Below are 25,992 nucleotides of genomic sequence, written 5' to 3'. Positions count from 1 at the left end.
ACTCAGTGCGCAGTGCGCTCAGTTTATCAGCAAAGTGCGTATTTGGGAACACCGTAGTGACGACTTGGTTTAACATTACTTGGCAACAGGGAAAGTGGGGCAAGGTGTACTGGTGCATTTGTGTCTCCCATAAAAGCAGCTTCACTTGAAATCACTTTGTGATTGTGCACGGGTTAAAACGTCCGCTGAAGTGTCAGATTCTTATTTAATTATGCTGCTTTCTGTATCTTCTGCATTGCATTCAGGTTACCCTGATGTTTTATCTCATAGTGCCGTCTTAGATTAAATTCTGTAATTACAGCCACATTAGCTCCACAAATGAGACACACGGGTTCAGTAAACATATACTCAGCCTCCCATCGGTTTTTAAAGGCTCTATTTTCAGAATCAACTTTTCTCTTCAGCATCGTGTGAGCTAGCTTCGCAATAACTTGTTCGGCAAGGCGGCTGAAGCGCTGCATTATGGGATCTGTAGTTTATTGTGTTACCAGCGCTTCATATACCCGAGCTTTAATAACAATAATACAGTATATAAAATGATCTCGCGGGCCGGATATAATTACGCCGGGCCGGATGTGGCCCGTGGCCCTTGAGTTTGACACATATGGACTAAATAGAACTTGAAAAGATATATTTTTTCAAATGTGATCGCGCAATTCAAATAGAGTTGACGCGCACTACAGCCTGCATCCTCCCCTCGCTGTTACTTTTTACCGTTCATCTAATGAATACACTGAGTATGGCTTTACCAAAACAATCATTGATGGTGAATAAAGTATCCATTATTCGAGTATGTAGATCGGCATATATATATATATATATATATATATATATATATATATATATATTGTAGCGACCGTGGAGAGTCTTTAAAGATTTCGAACTCTGCCGTGCACCTCTCCGGCTGTCGGCTAGCGGCTTGCCAGCGTCATGCACGCAACTGCACCCAGCTCTTTAAGAAAGAGAACACTCGTGCCCCATACACCGCATCGACTCGAGTGTCTCGGTAGTTTGCTTAGATAAAATCTTAGCAATAAAACAGCTCTGTCCTGTTGTATCTTTTTATTACAGAAGATAGTCAGAAACAAAGCTCAACATTATTCGCGGCCATTGCCAAGGTCAAGCACGAAGACACATTTCAATAAATTGGTACTTTTACAAAATAAATAACCCCGGACGGCGATAACCCAAACCCACCCAACCAATTAAATACAAACACACCATTATTTACAACACAAATGACAATACGTAAATTCCGACATACAATAAGCTTTTTATAAATTCACCCATAATTTCCCAACTATTTACATAAATTACCCATGAGGCGTCACTCGCCAGCTTGCTGCGGGTTGTTACAATATATATATATACATATATATATATATATATATATATATATATATATATATATATATATATATATATATATATATATACCCGCGTATCGCAGCCGAGAAGTAGTGTGTTAAAAAAGCTAGAAAAAGAAAAGTGAACATTTTAAAAATAACGTAACATGACTGTCAATATACAGTATTTGTTTTGTGAGTGTTACTGAGTGTTGCTGTCATCAAGGATTTGATTATCATTATTTCTTTCAATCAGGTTCGTATTTGTAGGATGTGTTGTGTTCAAGTTACATTCCGTGTTTGTCAATCGTTGTAAAGATGACAGGTTTCATTCATCGATTTGTTTCTTACTGCATCAATAAACAGCTCGTCTTCTTCTTTATCTGAGACCTGACACACTGCATGCACGGGTTTTTTTTACACTGTCTTCCTTTATCGGGACATTGACTTTTTCCACCGTGTGCTTTGTTTCCACAGTAGCTGCATTTATGAATATGCTTATCAGACGCTTCATATTTTTGCTGCCTTTTCAATTGTGTAATTCGGTTTTTGTTCAGCGCTCTTTGGAACTGTTGCTTTTATCTGTGCACTCGCGTCAGTTCACGTGAGCCGCTCGGTGTACATGCATCGAAAGTTCCCAGCTGTGCTGGTGCCATCTCCTGCTATGTCCATGGCTGTATTTAATGTTACCTTAGTCCTGGCACTTAAAACTTTCTCTCGCAGTTTCGCTGAGTTTGTGTCAAACACCACCCTGACCATCTCATCTTCCTCTCCATAAGCACAATCCTTCACCCGTGAATATTTACCCGTGGCAGTTTGCTATTGGATTGCCGCTGACGGACGGCCTTATATGGGCAGGCACTAAATTACAAACGCCAGCGGCAGCCTGTCTATGAACTTAATTTAAAGTGTAGGTTTACATCGTGCTTTGTTTCCGAAGTAGCAGAACTCATGAATATGGTAGTATATGTCACTCGCTCGCTTCTTATTGTTTCGCTGCCTTCTCAATTATATAATGCATGTTTTCTTCAGCTCTTTTTCGAGGTCTTCCTGGTTTTCTATGTACTGCGTGATTACGTGGGAGGCGTGATGATGTCACACGAAACTCCGCCCCCACGGCGTTCAAGCTCATCTCCATTACAGTAAATGGAGAAAAACAGCTTCCAGTTATGACCATTACGCGTAGAATTTCGATATAAAACCTGCCCAACTTTTGTAAGGAAGCTGTAAGGAATGAACCTGCCAAATTTCAGCCTTCCACCCACACGGGAAGTTGGAGAATTAGTGATGAGTGAGTGAGTGAGGGCTTTGCCTTTTATTAGTATAGATAACATCCTAAATCTCACAAGTCCAACAACCCATAAGAGCTCAAATTAAGTAAATAATTACATTGAGATATTGCTTTATGTACACATACACTGTGTGGGGTTGTGTTCACCATGAAAGGAGCAACATAAAATAGTTTTTATGTACATAGTCAGAGTCATATGAAATTGGAATACATCCCAGGAGCAACTGGTAATGGCTAGAACTGGCCCTTTCCTGTGAAAACATGGAGAAAACATCCAAATTGATCATGAAAGACTACAGATTACTTCAGGTCAGTGACTCTCTCTACGGTTCTACTAAAATGTGTTGTCCAAAGTTAGTGTCATGAGGATGGTATAATAATATTATAATAAAAATATGTCCTTTAAAAAACTAACAATGCTTGAGAACTTTACTAAAGGTTAACACCTAGTAATGATAAAATCTCAGAAACTGACTGGTCAGCTAGCCTGAGGGATTACAGGTGAGCTGAAAAGAAAGAGCAATCTGGCTGGGGATGGAAAGGGACTGAGTCTTTAGCAATTAGCCCAGACAGTCTGGTAACAGTGTATGGGATCTGGGGCAATCCTTTTTGATATAAGTAATAAAGGAGAAGAGGGTCATCCTTGGACCCTAGCATGCTATGATAAAACAGATAATATGGATAATTGTATTCATGAAACCCAATTCTCAAATTCTATAAACCATTGCATTCTAACCTCCTCAATCTACTAAACATGACTTTCAATTATAAAAGGTGCTCTATCTATCTATCTATCTATCTATCTATCTATCTATCTATCTATCTATCTATCTATCTGTCTGTCTGTCTGTCTGTCTGTCTGTCTGTCTAACAATGGATTGATTGGTTGATATTGATTGGTATAACTAGTCATCTGTGTCCCTGTATTTAATTATTTGTTCATTTTCATTAAAGAATTTCTTTAAAATAGTATTCCATCATTGCACATGTAGTGGTGAAAAGCTTAATTCTTTCTCAACAAAACAAAATATAAGTATTTTTAATTTCATTACCATTCTTGTTTGAATTGACTATGTAAATATGTAGTGGGCCATGTTTAAAGTATAATGTTGCACAAAAATTACATTTTTGCTGCAGGCATGTTTTTTCCCAGCAGGCACAATCAATTGCTTTTGGTGCTGTTCACTCTGATAGTAGTTACCATTAACAGATCATTTCCACAGTGTAGTGATTTCTTATTTTTAATTAGGAAGTGCCAGCGGGTTTCTGAGATCAACAGAGATTTTATCTTCTTCTGGAATAAACAATAGTCTGTGTATCTCCAGCTTTGGTCAAGGTAGATTTTCAGGATGTAAGGTCATAATACCCGACCTGATAAAATACTTTATTTTCATAGTAATATTTTAGTACACATAATTAGTCATCCTCTAATTCAGAATGTAAGGAAGAAATCTTGCAATATGTAGCATCTTTCATTTTTGGAGCATTAGAAAGAAAACTGCAAACCAACAAAAATCAAATACAATTATTCTGACATTGGAAACATTCATTTTGGTAGGTTTCCGGGGGCCCACTTTGAGTTTTTCTAAATGCAAGAAATTGAAATGACATAGTTACATAATTTTACATTGTGTGTCCTGTATTTGCTGTTGTGGCTATGTTTTATACCCTGTGGTACGGGTTTGATAGCAAATGTTCCATGTACAGTACATTACCAGCATGTGTAGGAGTTAGGAAAGGAAGATTAATAGCCACTCACTAGCAGTCCTCTCCTCCTCATTTTATTTCCATACAATTGCTATCAAGATTTAACAACTGTCTAATGCATGAAAATCTATTTATATTCATAGTTGCTTCTGGCATTTATCTGTTTTTGATAGCACAATATTTGTTGAAGAAATAAGTGTACAGTGAGTGAAAATTAACCAGACAATTAATTTCTGTAATATTTGTGAAGTATAGCTGTAATAAAATGTGCAATTTATGCATACATAACTTTCTGGGCATAAGCTCTTCTGCATACCCGCCCATCCATCCACCCATTTTCTAAACCCACGTTTTCATCGCAGGGTCAGACTTATCAGACCAGCTTGGCATTACAAAACTAATTCATTTGAATGTCTCTTGTGGCACCCTGATAGCTCTTCCATGGCCTTCTGCTCTCTTGGGTAAAGAGTTAGGCATCCCTACAATCTGCTGGGTCATCTGCCATCCACAATACATTTGGAGTATAGTGCTCCCTCCTGCCCCTTAAATTTCACTGGGCACAGGTCTTTCTCAATTTTGTAGAGTTTATTGGGAACTTTGCCCTGCCCTCTTCTTTTCAGGTAGTGTTCTTAACCCTGAATAACTCTTACTAGCCAGACACCTCTTCTTTGGGTCTTACAGTATTATTGATTTTAGGTGTTTTCTTTGGCCTGATATTGTCTGTTCATGTTGACATAAAATGGCTACAGCGAAATAAATCAAATGATAAATCATTTGAAAAACTAGGGGGCTTTGCCCCCTGCTCGCTTTGTTTGCCAACCACCCACCCCCATAAACAGCCTGGGCTATGCCCAGCCACTTAACATCTCTGCTGCACACATTATGAAGAGGTGGGCTGAACGCACCCCAAGGAGACACGGTCGCTCCTCCGAAACCTCCTCTTAAACAATAATACAATGGGAAATAAATACTTTTTTTTTGTTTTTTTTACCTCCTCTTTGCTCAATCAGCTGCTGGCTTTCTGCTGCTGCAGTGCTATGTGACCTACATCTCATGCGGCGCTTCGAACATTTAAAAGCCTGTACAGCAGCTGTCCTTTTGTCTCACTGCCTTGTCTCTCTTCTGCCCCAGACTGTTCCTGTTGGGGGTCCAGCTCCAGAGGCACAACCCTATGATAAGGAAGATTTTCTTTTTTTTAATTGAGAGAAAGAACTCCTCCTCCATCTACACACAGAGCTTGATTCTCTCCTGAAAGAGTCTTATGTTTGTTTGAAGTGTCTGAATAACGTTTCTGTCTCTAAAATCTCCTGTGTATCTGTGCAACTCTGTGACCCAAGCATAACGGCGTATGTGGATTTCACTTTCACCAAACAACAAACTTTTAATTCTCATGGATACGCCTCTTCATTGCAAAGAAACACTACTTTTACCTGATGACAACATGAATTAGACGATCTGCAAGTCTCCGACTTAAAGTTTAAATCCAAACAGTATATTCAATCTCTTTTCGCTGTTCTGTTACTTCACCGAGTAATAATTTCTGTTAGTTTGTGCTAATGCGATCATTAATATCATTTTTTGTAGACTTTCGAATTTTTGTACTTCCATTATATCTAACTTTTCTGCATGTGTATAATGCCAATGTTTTTGAATTATTTACGATGTTCTACTTTGTCATCTACTCTTTGTCTCGCTGGATGTGAAAGTGTCTCTCTGAGAAAGTCACATCTCGTCTCTCTGAAAAAGTCTTTTCTTCTCCCAAAATTTTTTTATATACTGTAATAGAGAGACAATTATTTTTATTTGCTTTTCTTTTTGTGTAACTTTCCCTTTGATATCTTCTAAAGCGATTTCAGCACATTTCTATGTAAATGTGCTATATAAATACTGTAAATGTTGTTATTAATAACCCTATAACTATGAAAAGAATAATTATGCATGGAGAGAAACATATGAGACAAGTCAAGAATCATGACTCTGGAATCATGCTAGCTGTATATAGCAAGAGCCGTTCATGCACACACCTGCAGCTGTATGGGGCCAATTTAGAATTGCTAGCTCCACTGACTATTTGAGTATGCATAAGGAAAACCCAAGAGGAAACCCAGCTGCAAAGGCCTGGGTATGAAACCCACCCTAATGACTATCCAGGTGGACCTTGTATCATTTTTCTTCCAAAATTCCAAAGATGTGTATGTTGCAAAACTCTGAGGCGGCCTAGTGTGTGTGTATGTGTGCACTTTAGTGTGCCCTGCCATAAAGTGGCACCACATCTAAAGTTTGTGCTTGCCTTGTGCTCAATGCAGCCACCCAGGGTTGTGATCCAGAACTCAAATTGGGTTGGGTCTAAAAATGGATGGTTTGATGGGAATTCTGTCATTAATGGTCTGGTCTTGTTAAAGCATGTCCAATAAATTACAATAAATTGAAGTGAATTAAATCTGTTATGTGCATTTGCCTTGGCTGGTCCCACTTGGTGTGTGACCCGACATTTGCCATTCCATTCTCTTCCGCTTATCCGAGGTCGGGTCGCGGGGGCAGCAGCTTAAGCAGAGAGGCCCAGACTTCCCTCTCCCCGGCCACTTCTTCCAGCTCTTCCGGAAGAATCCCAAGGCGTTCCCAGGCCAGCCGGGAGACATAGTCCCTCCAGCGTGTCCTGGGTCTTCCCGGGCCTCCTCCCGTTGGACGTGCCCGAACACCTCACCAGGGAGGCGCCCAGGAGGCATCCTGATCAGATGCCCGAGCCACCTCATCTGACTCCTCTCGATGCGGAGGAGCAGCGGCTCTACTCTGAGCCCCTCCCGGATGACTGAGCTTCTCACCCTATCTTTAAGGGAAAGCCCAGACACCCTGCGGAGGAAACTCATTTCAGCCGCTTGTATTCGCGATCTCGTTCTTTCGGTCACTACCCATAGCTCATGACCATAGGTGAGGGTAGGAAGGTAGATCGACTGGTAAATTGAGAGCTTTGCCTTACGGCTCAGCTCCTTTTCACCACGACAGACCGATGCAGAGCCCGCATCACTGCGGATGCCGCACCGATCCGCCTGTCGATCTCACGCTCCATTCTTCCCTCACTCGTGAACAAGACCCCGAGATACTTGAACTCCTCCACTTGGGGCAGGATCTCTCCCCCAACCCTGAGAGGGCACTCCACCCTTTTCCGGCTGAGGACCATGCTCTCGGATTTGAGGTGCTGATTTTCATCCCAGCCGCTTCACACTCAGCTGCGAACCGATCCAGAGAGAGCTGAAGATCACGGCCTGATGAAGCAAACAGGACAACATCATCTGCAAAAGCAGTGACCCAATCCTGAGTCCACCAAACCGACCCCTTCAACACCCTGGTTGCGCTTAGAAATTCTGTCCATAAAAGTTATGAACAGAATCGGTGACAAAGGGCAGCCCTGGCGGAGTCCAACTCTCACTGGAAACGGGCTCGACTTACTGCCGCAATGCGGACCAAGCTCTGACACCGTTGTACAGAGACCGAACAGCTCTTATCAGGGGTCCGTACCCCATACTCCCGAGCACCCCCACAGGATTCCCGAGGGACACGGTCGAATGCCTTTTCCAAGTCCACAAAACACATGTAGACCGGTCGGGCAAACTCCCATGCACCCTCCAGGACTCTGCTAAGGGTGAAGAGCTGGTCCACTGTTCCGACCAGGACTAAAACCACACTGTTCCTCCTGAATCCGAGGTTCACTATCCGACGGACCCTCCTCTCCAGAACCCCAATAGACTTTTCCAGGGAGGCTGAGGAGTGTGATCCCTCTATAGTTGGAACACACCCTCCGTCCCCTTTTAAAGAGGGGACCACCACCCCGGTCTGCCAATCCAGAGGCACTGTCCCGATGTCCATGCGATGTTGCAGAGACGTGTCAACCAAGACAGTCCTACAACATCCAGAGCCTTAAGGAACTCCGGGTATCTCATCCACCCCGGGCCCTGCCACCAAGGAGTTTTTGACCACCTCGGTGACTTCAGTCCCAGAGATGGGAGAGCCCACCTCAGAGTCCCCAGGCTCTGCTTCCTCATTGGAAGGCATGTTAGTGGGATTGAGGAGGTCTTCAAGTACTCCTCCCACCACCCACAACGTCCGAAGTCGAGGTCAGCAGCGCACCATCCCCACCATATACGGTGTTGACACTGCACTGCTTCCCTCCTGAGACGCCGGACGGTGGACCAGAATCTCCTCGAAGCCGTCCAAAGTCGCTCTCCATGGCCTCCAAACTCCTCCCATGCCCGAAGTTTTGCCTCAGCAACAACCGGCCGCTCCGCTTGGCCTGCCGGTACCTATCAGCTGCCTCCAGAGACCCACAGGACAAAAAGTCCTATAGGACTCCTTCTTCAGCTTGACGGCATCCCTCACCGCGGTGTCCACCAACGGGTTCGGGATTGCCGCCACGACAGGCACCGACCACCTTGCGGCCACAGCTCGGTCAGCCGCCTCAACAATAGAGGCACGGAACATGGCCCATTCGACTCAATGTCCCCACCTCCCTCGGGGCGGGTTGAAGTTCTGCCGGAGGTGGGAGTTGAAGCTACTTCTGACAGGGGACTCTGCCAGCCGTTCCCAGCAGACCCTCACAACACGCTTGGGCCTACCAGGTCTGACCGCATCTTCCCCACCATCGGCCAACTCACCACCAGGTGGTGATCAGTTGACAGCTCCGCCCCTCTCTTCACCCGAGTGTCCAAGACATATGGCGCAAGTCCGGCGACACGACCACAAAGTCGATCATCGACCTGAGGCCTAGGGTGTCCTGGTGCCAAGTGCACATATGAACACCCTTATGCTTGAACATGGTGTTCGTTATGGACAATCCATGACGAGCACAGAAGTCCAATAACAAAACACCGCTCGGGTTCAGATCTGGGGGGCCATTCCTCCCAATCACGACCTTCCAGGTCTCACTGTCATTGCCCACGTGAGCATTGAAGTCTCCCAGCAAAACGAGGGAATCCCCAGAAGGTATGCCCTCTAGCAACCCCTCCAGAGACTCCAAAAAGGGTGGATACTCCAAACTGCTGTTCGGCGCATACACACAAACAACAGTCAGGACCCTTCCCCACCCGGCGGAGGGAGGCCACCCTCTCGCCCACCGGGTAAACCCCAATGCACAGGCTCCAGTCGGGGGCAATAAGTATGCCCACACCTGCTCGACGCCTCTCACCGGGGGCAACTCCAGAGTGGTAGAGAGTCCAGCCCCTCTCAAGAAGATTGGTTCCAGAGTCCAAGCTGTGTGTCGAGGTGAGTCCAACTATATCTAGCCGAAGCCTCTCGACCTCGCGCACTAGCTCAGGCTCCTTCCCCTTCAGAGAGGTGACATTCCACGTCCCAAGAGCCAGTTTCTGTAGCCGAGGATCAGACCGCCAAGGTCCCCGGCTTCGGCCACCACCCAACTCACAATGCACCCAACCTCCTTGGCCTCTCCCACTTTGTTTATTGAAAAAGAAATCTACAAATTCTTCTAAACGATCTACATGACACTCAGCATGCAAAGCGTGATAAAAAAGGTTACATTACCTAATTCCAGTCAACATTTTAAGAACTTGTCTAGTGTGATCTGGCACATTTTGTTTACGCACTGCACTTGTTTACGCTCGACTTCATGTCGCTGGCTACTGGGCGGTCTGTTTTAGGAAAGAAAGGGCAGGCATGTTCAAACCCACCGGTTAGCACTTGGTACACATTTTCCGACTTCCTGACCTTTGATAAAAGCATAAATTCTTCTGGGGAGCCCAGGGATCCTCCCGATGTCACTGATCCACTTTACATCCGCTTTTCGCGGGTGACTTGTGGCTTCTTTTTCTTATTCTCTGTCACGTTCTTTGATCCAATTAAACGGAATTTTGGTCCAAATAAGCGAACAATATTAGGCTTATGTAATACAGTATGATCTGTTTCGGTTCTTTAGGATTTGGTCCGAATAAGCGGCTGGTCCAATTAACCGGAATCGACTGTATAGTAATGTTTATTTTAGTAGTCAATATTTTGAGAAGCGGCATGCCATCAGCATAGCATGCAGATAGTCCTTAGAATCACGCCCTGCATACAGTATGTAGGAAGAATTGCAGCAAGACGTCTTGATAGTTGAGCGTATTTATACTTGCTGGCTGCCTGACTGCTGGTAAATCCACTTTGTATACAACGCGTTATGCCAACCCTTGACTGAGTTATTTGTTCATGACATGCCACCAGCAGTTATAACAGTAATAACCTAGCACATAATGTGTACATAATGCGCAGGTATGCGTCCCACTCTCTTGGCCTCTCTCGTGATTTTGTCATGGCGATTTTGTCGGCATGCATTTGTCGAAAACCAGTTAGCGGGTTTGTCGGCGCTCATTTGTCCATCGCGGTTTTGTCGGGGTCCATATGTCTATCGCGCTTTTGTCGGTGAACCCACTTGGTGGTATGTATTTATGAATATAATTATTTTTTTAAACATTCTACAATGTATCTGCTTTTGATCAGATGTGTTCATTTTAATTACTCATTTACAAGTTTAAAGATGATGTATTATTGTTTTTTTTTGTCTTTACTAAGATATTAGCAGTAAATAAAGATTCCTTGCTTATACTTTTATTAAACTGTGATCCTGTCCTTGAGTTGCAAAGTCTTATTTTTTAAAGGTTACAGTGGTATGTTGCTTAGCACATTTACTTAGGTTTTTTAAAACCGACTTTACAAAATGTTTTAAGTAAAAATCCAAATGGGTTTATTTGTGACTTATACTGAAATCTCCTCTGAATCTAAAAAATACCATAAAGGATTTGCAGTGTTTGTGGTTTTAGTTTCTGTTTACAAAAGAAAATCAATTTCTTGATCTACTTAAAGTTGATCATAAAGATTGATTTCTTAAATTAAGAGCTTATATTATTACAGCAAAATAAAAATATGTATACTAAAGGCTGATGACAATACTGATACATGGGGTTTTATAGGTTTCCACTGGGTGCGTTCATGTATGTTTCTGAAGTGTTCATTGAAGTTCTGTCTCAAATACTTCCTTTAGTATGTCCCTCCTATTTCTGTCTTTTGTTCGGTTATGTAGCGATCACATGATAAAAGAGGAAAACTAATAAAATATATTGGCTTTGCTCAATAATGGAGTACTTTAGTGCTCTAATAAAAGCTATCACTTCATAGTCCCCCAGTCTTTAATGTTGTTAGGTTTTTGGATTACAATCTCCTCGTGGTTTTTGGATTCCTTTGACCTAACCTGTTTATTTCTTTGGGTTCATCTTCACCATTATTTCTTGGAACATAGACTTTGAATAAACTTATATCTTTTAACTTGCTCTTTTTCAGTGGTATACAGTCTGCCAATCTTGACAGAAAGCCACTTTGCTCATCATTCTCACAGCGTGGCTTCTTATGCTCAGAAGGTAACTTGTCTCTGGAAGGAGTGTTTGGGCAGGATGCTGTTGTCAATGTTTAATGTAAAGGGAGCAAAAAAAAAAAAAAGATGAAATTAAAAATGTAAGAAAATAAAATTGCCAGAACCGTGTGACATGTAAATCCATACAACCAGAACATAATTAGCATAATGTTATTAAACCCATTAATTCCAATTCAGGGATGGTGGGGGCACAAAGCAGAATTCCGCACTGGTCAGGCTCCCAGTATATCACTGAGCTGATTCACACATACTCACACTCGCACATTGGGCCACTTTGGAACTGACAATTGGGAGTGTGGGATTAAAACCCATGCAGACACAGGTAATAACTAGACCTTGAATCCATTAGACAAGACAACTAACCACAGCACAACTGTGAGTATTTGTTTTATTTTAGGTTCACCACTGAGTACATTGAAAGCTCAGCTTTAATCATATTAAATAAAAAAACATATTTTCATGAACTTCATGTCCTTCCTGTTAGAAACATGTAAATAAGTGGCCAAATGTATGAAATGAAATGTGTATTTTTTATTGTATTATTATATTGATCCTTTTTTAAATTGTTCTAAAGTTTCAAATATTTTGCCTGTTTTCATCATCTATGCAGACTTAATAATTTTATTTAAATTATGAGACCAATATTAATTGTTTTGCTCAACCTGTCAATTTTTTCCCTTCTTACCCTTACACATATTTCTAACATTCTTATTTTTATTTGGGTTACAAAGCTTACTATATACAGTATGTCTTTCCAGTACATTTCGATTTTAAGCTTTTAGTGTCTATACTATACTTATAATATTTTTCCAGAGTTTGGGTTGTTTTGCTCCAAGCGGATGAGGTACAAGCAGTGCTGTCTTACACACAGAGGTGAATTCTAGAACTGGGACAGATTTTTATTTTTATATTTTGAATTTTTTTCTATAAAAACTTTCCAGCAATTTTGTAATGTCACATGGTCAACGTCAAATTGCCTTTTCTGATCCATTTGTTCTGAGGCCTGGGCCAAACCCTTCACTTTCACTGAACATGTCTGCCTAAGGGCAATGAGACCTCTGTCAGTCTCGATTAGAACAAGTAGTTTCACATTGCTTTTTTCATTAATAGTCCAGTTGTTGGTTGGTACACACACTTGAATGAACTGCCACACAACAGTCAAAAGTGCAATATTATTTAAATATAAGAAGAAATCATTGACCTTTGCATTTCTAGAAAAAAAATCTTATGTTTCTAGTATATGACTTTCTCAAAGTTAATGTGATTTTATCAGTAACATTTTAACTAAATAACTATTTTATTTAATGAAATGAAACTGAATAAATTATTTTTTGCTGAAAATGTATATCCTCCTTTCCAAATTTTGGAGTAGCTGGAGCACAAATGTAAGTGAAATACAAAAAATCATTCTCTACACACATCAATAGGCTTCTGATATTTTGCAATGCTAATAACTGAGTCATTTCATTCTGAGTGAGTGATTCATTTTGAGTTGGGCACTGAGAGTTGCATCTTCATACACTGACACACACCCACACAGCCATCACTCCAGCAGTGGTCAGATCATGTTCAGGGATGCTTAAAACATGTGAAATCAAGGAACATCAGAAGTTTTGACCCAAAGAATTTGAGGTAGAGTATTGAATCACAGAAATGTCTGTGTATATTTAGATATTGTATGTGTTTTATTGGGTGAAAGTGCAGATCATCTTTTTCAAGTTATCGCAGGCAGTACTCTTACAATTTCTAAATACATTTACATTTTATTGTCTAACTAGAAAGATTACAACATGTAACCTTCCAAGGAAACTCAGACCCCTTCTTCAGGCAAGATGTAATGTGTGCCAAAAGCTCAGATGATAAGGTCCAGCTCCTATTAACTCTAAAATTGGATTAAGCGGCTAGAATAAATTGGTGGATGATTGGAAATATACAAAATTTTAAATAAACTATTATTGCTATATGTACCAAATCATATAAAAAATGGCTGGTATTTTTCTATGTAATATATTGGTAATTTCGAGGTAGCTATTGAGTATTTATCTTCATGTTTCTCAAGCAAGAGTAATGTGTCAATGATTAGTAAGGATTATTTTTGCTAGCTCCCAGTCTGTGAGACACTGCTTCTTTCCCTTCCAGTCTTTGGGTGGTTACAAAGTCTGAAGGAGACAATATAAAGGTGAAAGACGTTGCACATACATAGTTTCTTTATACAGTAAAAAGGCCAGCAATCATTTGTTTGCTCTGCTGTACAGCTCCAGAAGGAGGAAATTGAGCCGTCAAGTCTAGCATCCACACAGCTTGTATAATTACGAATTACATGCATAGACACACACACTACAAATTATATTGGACTAAATACAAAAAGAAAATGAGAATAGTTTAGATCCTTTACACTTGGCCACAAAATATGACTTGACACTAAATCAGCTTGCTAAGCAGGGAAGAGATTTTTATCTTTTCTTTGACTCTAGGAGCCTGACTAATGAAGAAATAGCTAGAATAATTAAGCACCAACAGATTCAGATGAATGACCCACAACTTCACCAGAAACCACCTTTCCAAAAGGCAATGAACAAAAATATATGTAGACACTGTGGAAGCTGGCCTGGACACAGACACGATCATGTCACCCACAAACACGTTTATTTTACACTATATACAAGTCACAAGTGCACCACAAACCCCCAAAGTCCTGGCCACACAATGCCTTACTTTCTTCAGGCCGCCTCCTTACTTCCAGCTCAGTCCACTCCGCTCCTGACTATCGCCTCAAATGAAGGGAGGCGGGCCCTTTTATCCACACCTGGATGTGCTTCAGGTGCTTCCCGGCAATCTCCTACCAACACGCCCCCGTGTGGCGGAAGTGCCGGCTGTATCCCCGGAAGCACTCCAGGTGTCCCTGCTCCTCTTCCCCCCAGCACTTTCTGGTGTGGCGGAAGTGCTGAGGTCCAGGGCTCCAAAGGCATGGGGGCACCCCCTGGCGGCGACCACGGGCCCCTACAGGGTGGAGCTTCAAAGCTTTGTACCCGTGGCCCCGAAAGGAACCAGGGCAGTCGCCTCCAGATGGTCTGGGGAAGGCACAAGCCCTCCTCCGGTCCTCCTGGACGACCCAGCTGGGTCGCCACCCCAGCCACCTCTGACAACACTCATGGCCAAGGACCATTTTTCACACATGTGTGTCAGTGGATCACCCTCCTTTCTCATCTTGGGTAATCAGACCCACCCCGGGATATGGTATCATATCTGTTTCTGCAATCAGGAGAAGGCACCCAGTAAGGGTAACTGACTCTGCCTCTTTCGATCAGAGGAGTATAAAGGCAAGACGTTAACAGAAGGTGGCGTCTCATAATTAGCATAATATTATTAGACCTGTTAATTCCAATTCAGGGTTGGTGGGGACACAAAGCAGGAATAAGCATTGGCCAGGGTGCCAGTCCATCACAGTGCTGATGCACACAAATGCACACACTCCTAGCACAACAGATCCAGAACTCCAAATGACACCTGACCAATTCTGATTTCTCTGCAGTGGGCAGTTCATGCTTCATTATCACACCATCGTGAGCCTTTTTTTTTTTTAAAGCTTCAGTTTGGTATCAAATTGGGTGACCTGGTTGGTGCGCCAACGTTTCTCCAGTCCAGTTGCCGTTACTTACAGGATCACAAACTGTAAAAAGTACTGGGCGGTCTTTGATGGAAAGGAAGATCTCAGGCTACACTTCATAAAAGATGGAGATGGTGGGACAGGCTGCCTATCTGCAGAGAGGGGTTTGGCAGGGACCATCTGAGCCTAACAAAGCTAACAGCAGTAACTGTTGTTAATGGGTACATCCATCATGTTGGACATTTCATCTTCTTCTCCCCTCCATATTTCATGTGTCATTCTCAGAAACTCCAACTGAGGTATTCTGGAACTTAAAAACCCTCACTTTTTTGCAGTGGGTTGTGTAGCTGCTGAAGAGCAGCATATAATACTGTAACCTATAAGAGATACTTAAATAAACAGACCTTAGTCTCCTGTACATTTTACAGAGCTGCCTCCAGCATTTTCCTTTCTGTTTGACACTTATCTCAGTTGCTATATATATATACATAAATGTAGTATATTTCTGGACATCCCATGAGTCACAAAGTGGTTCTGGTAAATCAGAATTAATCAATAAGCTTTACAGCTGCCTTGCTTTCTGAAAAGTCACACATAAGAAAGGGGCAGAATGATTAAAACTCAAAAAGTATTAAATAAATCCATGTGTATATAAGAAAGCACCTGAACAGCTGGAGCCAATTATGCGTTAAGTGAGGTTAATGAATTAGAAGATTTGTTGTCATAGCAAAGAGCAACTGGCTCATGGTGACACATGCTCAAATGAGCGCGTAAAAGCCCCTGATGCTAATTCTGACCAAACTTTAGCTGAACTGCTGGTACTTTTCCCTGGCACCTACTTCAAAGTGTTGTATTTACTTCATTCACTTTGAGTACATTCACACAATGCTAAATAGCAACTTCTGCATAGTATTGTCAAATATAGAAATAAAGAACACGTGTTTCAGCGAGGCAGCCATAATTGAGAGTATAAATTTGGCAATACTAGAATACCTAAAATATGCCAATTCATTACTATCCTCTTTTGGTGATAATGAGCCCCACATCCTGTTACAGAATAGTGGTTGATGCAGAAAATGGCTCTTCTGTGATTTCTCCAGTTATGTCACTGGTTCCTCTTGTGACTGTCCTTCACGCCTCAGCTGCCAGCTTCTCTGTGCAGTCAGGTCTCAGTCTCATCTGTATGAGTTGAATTCCTGCTTTGGGTTGTGGAGAGGAGGTAGCACTGATCTGGGTTAGGGAATTATCCCAATTAGGCTTTCTTGAGAACATTTCAACACTTATTTTATTATCTTGCTCTGCAATTTCATTTTAGCTTAAGTGTTAAAAGATGAAACCTGTCCCCACTCTTGTAGGAGAATTTTTCCTAGATTACTGCAGTCATCTACATTTCTCTCTGATTGGCTTCTCCAGGACTAGAAGCTGCCGTTAAATCTTAGTGGACAAAAGGGAGTGTACATTACCGGAGCAGCTGGGAAATAGGTAGTGAGATATGGCCTGGGTAGAAATACTTAAAGGTCATGCAGGGCACTAGAAGGCAGGAAACTTTGTTGTTGCCAGGAGTATCAGACAATCCCTCTAGCAAAAGAGTAAAGACATGGAGACGTTGAGTATTAAATGCTTAAGCTGGCACAAGGTTACTCTTTAAAATGGTAAGGCAGCTGTAGGGCTGCCCAGAAGATTTTGCCTGCTATAAGGAGGCGACTGTAGCCTGATGCCTATGTCATAATATTAGTTTGGAGCAGTTTCATTCCCATACAGCAACTGCCAGTGGCCCTCGTTTGGTAGCCGGTTGGTATGCCCACAGGGGTGCTTGGGAGTTGGAATCCAGAAATACAACCCTTTCAGGGTCCCTGGATACCAGTAGAGAGCACTGTCAGGGGAGTAATTCCCTATTTTCTATATGGCTTGGAAAGAAGACTGCCACTTTACATTGGGGAGTCAGAGTTGGGAGGCAGTGGGCAACACCTAAAGGTGGAGCACAAGGAAAGATGAGAGAGATGATGTGAGGATTAATTCTGATTGGTCTTTTACTGTACAATGGTGACTCGTTTATAAGAAATGACTTTATTTGTAACAGAGATTGTGCGAAGTGTGAGGTGTGCACCCCCATGTGGTCACGTAATGAAACAGCAACAGGAAGCAAAAACCATGTATGTGTATATATATATATATATATATATATATATATATATATATATATATAGTATATATATATATATAGTGACCAGTAAAACTTTGACATATAAATACAGCTGCCCTTCAGAAACTCCCTCTTAAATAGTATTTTAATGGGAAACAAACACACGCTTACCAGTCCTCTTTGCAGGATCAGCTGCAGGCTTGCAGGCTTTCCAGACAAAGTGTTTCTTGCACAAGACTTGGAACATTTAAAAGATCGAGCTGGAAATCCTCGATGATGGAAGGACCAGGGTAGAGGACAATACCTCCCCCAGGACACGAGAGAGCAGCCTCCCTGGATTGCATCGGGGACACGGGCTTGGAGCTGAAAGGCTCAACCCTGGTGGGGCACATAGTCACCGCCAGGGGGCGCATGGACAGTCCTGGAGCCATGGACTGCAGCACTTCTACCACACCCAGAAGTGCTGCCGGAAGAGGATCCGGGAACATGTGGAGTACTTCTGGGGACCCTTACAGCACTTCCACTACACTCGGATGTGCTGCCAGAAGAAGGTCAGAGTGCTCCTGGAGCACTTCCAGTTGCACTATAAAACAGACCGTCTCACTTCATTCCGGGAGCCGGAGTCAGGAGATGGTGGACAGAGCTTGCGCAGAGGAATGTAGGCGGTAAAGAAAAGAGAGCAAGAGAAGAAGAAAAAGAAACTGAGCATTAGTGGTAATTGTTGGTGATTTGTGCATTGTGTGCTGAAAAGAGGAAATTAAAAAGGGTGTATTTTACACTGTGTTGTCTCTGTGCCTGTGTGTGTAGGGGACTGATCATTCACAGTACATATATATTTGGAAGTTATACAGTTTGCATATTTATAGCTAGAGATGCACAAAGGGAGAAAATGAGTCATGTATCTTAAAATCGTTTTTTATTCTCAAGCATTCAACAACCTGCTAGGTGTCATCATCAGAGGAAAATGATTAGACATACAGAAAACAAAGGCAATATATAACTGGTGAAGGTTGTGGGGATGAAGGGGGAGGTCGTAAGAGGTTTGGGAGTGGCTTAGTAATGTGGGGTTCGAAAAGTGTTGGTCTTAAAGACTTTTTTATTATTTAGATGTTCTTCTTTTAAAGCCTGCAGCGTCTGTTAATGGTGTTTTCATCAGAGAGCCACGGTTCAGCCATCTCTCTGCCACTCTTAGCGTTGGCCCTGAATTTTACTTTCACAGAGTCCCAGTTAAATGTGTGTCCAGTAGAACTTGTATGTGTGTAAATCAGAGACCCTGGATCTTTCCTTCTGACACCACTGCGATGTTCCTGTAAACGTGTTGCATGTCTTAGATGTTTGTCCCACGTATACCACTGCGTGTGCAGTACATGCAATGCTGTAAACTGCGTTTGTTGTTTCTGTGGTTGACTGTTTGCTTTTAGCATTGAAAAGGGCAGCCTATAACGTGTTTGGCAGTTTGTGCGCTATCGATCCCAGATCTGGACTGGACATGTGCTGCACTTTCTGACACACCACAATGATAAGGGTGGTAAGTGCAGTGGGGGACCGAGTTAGAGTCAACTCTTTGCTGAAGTCTGAAGCGTCTCCTATATAAGCATTGTTTAATAAATGTCTTGGGGCAGCCGTTTGATGTGAATAGACGAAAAAGATAATATATTTAATTCTTTTTTGTGTCCATTGTGTTACAATGGGTGTCAATCCTTTTGAACAAAGTCCTAACACATCTCCCCTCTGTGTGATAAAGGGTGGTTGCTGGAAAAGTGTAGTATTTTTTAGGCATGACAGTCCTTGTGATAAACACTAACTAAACCAGCATGGTTACCTCTTTCAATAGAATGGAGTTGCCTTAGGACGTAACAGATAACCAAGCATGGCTTTAGGAAGAAGGATTTCTATAGACGATGCACAGAATAAAAGCTGACTGATGGTGAGGGAGTCATATTAAGATAGTAGCTACTATGACAGACTCTAGGTGAAATTAAACTAGTCTGCTCCTAAAAAGAACTTTGAATGTTTTTTGCATTCATTTTTATATTTATATTTTATATTATTAGCAACATGTGAACAGGGCTAGAAACATTTGTTTGATTTTGCCTTTTCATTTTAGGAAAGAACTGAAATTCATGTAATTGTAACATCATAATACTATTCCTCAGACCTGCTGTCTTCCACATGTTCATTTTACATTGCTGTGTTTGGGGCTGGTGTACCAACAGTGGATACATTTGAACCCTCTTTTTTTTGTTTTGTTGCCTTTTTTGACAGCTACAAGGAATCCTCTCCCAGCCTTCCAATACATACGAGGTGTGGCAGAAAAGTAATGAGACTGATTTTTTATTTACCAAAGTTTTTATTTTTTTCAAACATCAACATTATCCCCTTCAAAGTAGTTCCTTTGGGCAGCTACACACCGATGGAGACGTTGTTCCCACTGTTGGTAGCAGCGCTGGAAGTCTTCAACCGGTATGGTCTTCAGCATGTCCGTTACACTCTTTTGGATGTTTTCTAAAGTCCGAAATGGCGTCCTTTGAGGACATTTTCAGTTTAGGAAAAAGGAAAAAGTCACACGGACTGAGGTCAGGTGAATAAGGGGGCTGGGGAACCACAGGAATGCCTTTTGAGGTCAAAAATTCTGTTATGGAGAGGGCAGTTTTTCGGTACCATTTTGGCACAGACCTTTCGCATGTGCAAATGTTCAGTCAAAATTTGATGAACGGTAAATCTGTTCAAATTTAATTGTTCACTCAACATTCTTAATGTTAAACGATGGTCTGATCTCACAAGAGTGTTCACACGTTCGATGTTTTCATTGGTTTTCAAAGTTGAAGTCCTCCCTGAACGGTGTTCATCTTCAACATGTTTTCTGCCTTCAAAAATGATTTGTGCCAGCGAAAAACTTGAGCTCGGGATAAAGAATGTTTCCCCATAGGCCTGTTTTAACTTTTCAAACGTCACACTTGCCGATTCTCCAAGCTTAACACAAAATTTAATGGCACAACGTTGCTCCAAATTCCGCTGTTCCATTTTGCGTGACGCACAACCAAAAACACAACTTCGCTAATAGCAGTCACAAAAATCACGTAGTTAACGGAAGGAGTTGAAACTCGCACTGAGCTATGGGAGGGTATTGATACACGTGCTCTATCAAGGACAACAGCCCAGCGTTGCCAGATCACTTGCAGTGTTGCCAGTCTCATTACTTTTCTGCCACACCTCGTCCGTGCAATGAAGCCATCTTGCATTTGATTCCTTCTCTGCAGGTGTCCTGCTGTGTCCTGTCTTACCCTTTTGTTTGTGCTGGGGTTGTCACCTCAGACCTCAGCTTGAAGAAAACAGATAGATAGCTATGGGTCTGAAGGCATGTACAAATTCATATTTGTAATGCTGACTTGAACCGGTGTGAGTAGTGCTCTTCTTGAGCTGCTTTACTGTGTCTCTGATAAGAGATCTTAAAAAAATATGAAGCCAGTTCTGTGTATTCTCTTCTGGTTTGTAAACAGCAAGGCATTGAGAAATAGAATCTCAAATATCCTTTCATGCAATACTGGATGCAAGTCCAATAAATAAATTATTAGCCTTAGTCTCCTCAGTTTCCCTCATTAAAACACTGAAAAGCTTTATGTTCTGTATTGGTTGCTGCTGAGAAGAGCATTGTGAAGCTGCAATGCGACGGCGAGAAAACTGCATTAGTCTGCCACTTCTAAAACATGAGTAACACAGAAAAATTTTTAGTACTTCAGTTTCTTCTTAACCTTTGTTTTAACCTGTCCTCACCCACTTTATTTTTCCAATTTTATATTGCTATATTGCAGGTATTTCAATGCATACTATAATTTCAGTTCATTTCCCTTTCCTTAATCCTAGTGTGACATGCTTGGGGCAATTATAAATATGTCCTGGTAGCAGCAGTCACTCTTAATAGAACTTCAGGCTATCAAATGGCCTGCAGAAACACACCCACACCACAGAGCTTTCCGATCAATTTGACATTGGACTAATGTGTTCATGGACTATAGGTAAACTACCAGAAGACACTGAAATGACATTAGGACTTTACCTAAGGTGTCAGTCTTGTAAGATTGTTTTAGATATAGCAAGTGTTATGAAAGGTACTTTGTAACAATGACAACTGATTAATAAAGCTGAAAATAGTAAAGAAAACTGTAGGATTTGACCAGAGTGTGAAAAACATATTGCTTTGCAAAGTATTTTGGAATAGGTTACTTTTGCATTATGATCCAAAGATAGTTGCACTTTTACCTTTAACTTAAGAAGGGAAAAGGCAATGATCTATCTATCTATCTATCTATCTATCTATCTATCTATCTATCTATCTATCTATCTATCTATCTATCTATCTATCTATCTTTGGGGAAAAAAATTTTTTGAAAAAATTACAATGGACGAAGTTTCTAGATGAACCAAAGAACTACATAATTAAATGCTAAGGCCACTAAAAGAGTTGCCAGTTAGCAGTTCAAACATACTACTTTGAGCTGGCATCCTGTATTTCCAGAATAGTCACATATATTGTCCCTTATTTAGGTTTCCAAGCTTATTCTTAAAGAATCTTTAAATGCTTCATAATTTGGACATGGCTAATTAATAAGTGTGGAATCTGCCTAGGGAGTGGATCAGATGGCCTGTGATTTTTCAGCAATAGTCCTATTTCAAAGGACTTACTAGTGAGAAAGCTTGCTGTGTAAGCCTTCAAAGTGATGTCTAAAAAAAAGTGTCCTGGCCTCATTTTCTGCCTGTAATACTGTATGAATGTTACTCAGTTTAACATGTGACAAATATTTTTTCTGCACTTGCCTATATGTGCAAGTTAAAGGACTGTTTATCTATAAAAAATGTCTATCTTAAGACCGTGTCAGTCATGCTCAAATCCTGCAGTGACTGATATTTCCTTGGCACTAGAGATAAAGCTGTTCTTGAGAAATTCATGCAGCAGAGATACTATAAGAATGTGGACTTTGTTATTTTTTATGTGAGAGGCTTTTCCCCAGCTTGCCGTCATTTCGATCTAGCTTAAAATACACTAAGTGCATTAAAGAAAAGATTTTTCACTTTTATCTTTTCAAGTGCTGTCATTTAACCTCAGCTGTACAGCACATCTGCTTTTTGTTCTCTCAGGCAAAAGTGGCGATCAGTCTTGAAAGCTTTGTCCTGCTCACTTTCAATTTTCTGTCTTAATTTTCTTTTCCTTCACTTTAATAGCCATAGGGTTTTGGTCTTGGATTAAAAACAGTTAGAGTCTCTTACTCTCTCTCTGTCATATAGATATATGTATATGTATGTATGTATATGTATATATTTATATATATATATGTATATGTGTGTATATATGTCTGTATATGCATATATATGTATATGTATATATGTATGTATATTGTAACAAATGCGCTATATTGCGCCCGACCTAACACAGATTGGACACGAGAGGCACGTATAAAAATAAATAAACTGTTTATTTTCTTCAGCTGGAGGGCACGTCTTCCCCATGTCCCCCAGCCACAACACAGTCCCAAAACAGAAACTACAACACCAAAACATTCTCTCACTTTCTCTTCCACCACCACTCCTCCACAAGCTTTGTCCTCCTTCCACCCGACCCTGGCCACTGAGTGGTGGTTGCTGGCTCCTTTTATGGCCCACCTGGAAGTGCTCCAGGTGCTTAATCACCTGTTTCCGGGTACACTCCTGGGTGGGGAAGAAGATTTGTCCAGCTGGGCCCTGGGATCCATGCCACGCCCCCTGGTGACCACCCCAGATCCCAACAGGGCTATGAAGAAGTCCATCTCCCATGAAGCCCTGGCACCGCTCTAACCCAGGGCAGCCATCCAGCATCCAGGGGGAGGTACTGCACCGTCCAGGGCTGCTCCCCCTGAATACACATTGAAAGGGTGTCCCGGCCGGGCATGGGACCTGGCTGTCCGCCACGAGATATATATATATACAGTATATATACAGTATATATATGTATATATATACTGTATATATATATATGTATATATATATATATCTATATATATATATATATATACTGTATATATATATATCTATATATGTATGTATGTATATATACAGTGCATCCGGAAAGTATTCACAGCGCATCACTTTTTCCACATTTTGCTATATTGCAGCCTTATTCCAAAATGGATTAAATTAATTTTTTTCCTCAGAATCCTACACACAACACCCCATAATGACAATGTGAAAAAGAGATTTTTGCAAATTTATTAAAAATAAAAAAACTGAGAAAGCACATGCACATAAGTATTCACAGCTTTTGCCATGAAGCTCAAAATTGAGCTCAGGTGCATCCTGTTTCCCCTGATCATCCTTGAGATGTTTCTGCAGCTTAATTGGAGTCCACCTGTGGTAAATTCAGCTGATTGGACATGATTTGGAAAGGCACACACCTGTCTATATAAGGTCCCACAGTTGACAGTTCATGTCAGAGCACAAACCAAGCATGAAATCAAAGGAATTGTCTGTAGACCTCCGAGACAGGATTGTCTCGAGGCACAAATCTGGGGAAGATTACAGAAAAATTTCCTCTGCTTTGAAGGTCCCAATGAGCACAGTGGCCTCCATCATCCGTAAGTGGAAGAAGTTCGAAACCACCAGGACTCTTCCTAGAGCTGGCCAGCCATCTAAACTGAGTGATCGGGGGAGAAGGGCCTTAGTCAGAGAGGTGACCAAGAACCCGATGGTCACTCTGTCAGAGCTTCAGAGGTCCTCTGTGGACAGAGGAGAACCTTCCAGAAGGACAACCATCTCTGCAGCAATTCACCAATCAGGCCTGTATGGTAGAGTGGCCAGACGGAAGCCACTCCTTAGTAAAAGGCACATGGCAGCCCGCCTGGAGTTTGCCAAAAGGCAACTGAAGGACTCTCTCAGACCATGAGAAACAAAATTCTCTGGTCTAATGAGACAAAGATTGAACTCTTTGGTGTGAATGCCAGGTGTCACGTTTGGAGGAAATCAGGCACCGCTCATCACCAGGCCAATACCATCCCTACAGTGAAGCATGGTGGTGGCAGCATCATGCTGTGGGGATGTTTTTCAGCGGCAGGATCTGGGAGACTAGTCAGGATAAAGGGAAAGATGACTGCAGTAATGTACAGAGACATCCTGGATGAAAACCTGGTCCAGAGCGCTCTTGACCTCAGACTGGGGTGACGGTTCATTTTTCAGCAGGACAACGACCCTAAGCATACAGCCAAGATATCAAAGGAGTGGCTTCAGGACATCTCTGTGAATGTCCTTGAGTGGCCCAGCCAGAGCCCAGACTTGAATCCGATTGAAATCTCTGGAGAGATCTTAAAATGGCTGTGCACTGACACTTCCCATCCAACCTGATGGGGCTTGAGAGGTGCTGCAAAGAGGAATGGGCGAAACTGGCCAAGGATAGGTGTGCCAAGCTTGTGGCATCATATTCAAAAAGACTTGAGGCTGTAATTGCTGTCAAAGGTGCATCGACAAAGTATTGAGCAAAGGCTGTGAATACTTATGTACATGTGATTTCTCAGTTTTTTTATTTTTAATAAATTTGCAAAAACCTCAAGTAAACTTCCCGGCAATCTTCTGCAGACACACCCCCGTGTGGCGAAAGTGCCAGCTGCGCACCCGAAAGCCCTCCGGGTGTCCCTGCTCCTCTTCCTCCCAGCACTTCCTGGTGTGGCGGAAGTGCTGAGGTCCAGGGTTGTTCAGGCACTGGGGCACCGCCTGGCGTTGGCCACGGGCCCCTACAGGGTTGGGCTTCCAAGCTCTCTATCTGTGGCCCCCAACACAACCAGGGTGGTCACCCCCTCGTGGTCTGGAAAAGGCACAAGCCCTCCTTCGGTACTCCTGGGTGACCTGTTCAGGTGACTACATGTTGAAGCTCATCGAGAGAATGCCAAGAGTGTGCAAAGCAGTAATCAGAGCAAAGGGTGGCTATTTTGAAGAAACTAGAATATAAAACATGTTTTCAGTTATTTCACCTTTTTTTGTTAAGTAGATAACTCCACATGTGTTCATTCATAGTTTTGATGCCTTCAGTGAGAATCTGCCAATGTAAATGGTCATGAAAATAAAGAAAACACATTGAATGAGGAGGTGTGTCCAAACATTTGGCCTGTACTGTATATATATATATATATATATATATATATATATATATATATATATATATATATATATATATGTATGTATTGTAAAAGAAAGACACACACTCATAAAGGTTTGGGTTTCGGCCCGTATACTGTAAGAAATATTTACAGAAATAATAATTGTCAATGCACTATTGAATTGTTCTATACAGCCGACAGTCAAAATGGTAGGAGGGGAGCATTTATGAAGAGGGACGGAAGTAAAGAGAGGTTTGCTGGTAAGGAGCGAGATGGATGTTGGGATTGCTGGCGTCATCAGGAGTTGACAGAGGAAGGCGAAGTGGCGTCGTGGTTAGTGAGTCGGGCAGAGTCATGGCGGCAGTCGTCT

Source organism: Polypterus senegalus, chromosome 1 (genome assembly GCF_016835505.1).
Source record: "Polypterus senegalus isolate Bchr_013 chromosome 1, ASM1683550v1, whole genome shotgun sequence".
NCBI lineage: Eukaryota > Metazoa > Chordata > Cladistia > Polypteriformes > Polypteridae > Polypterus > Polypterus senegalus.
Note: the sequence above shows the minus strand (reverse complement) of the source record.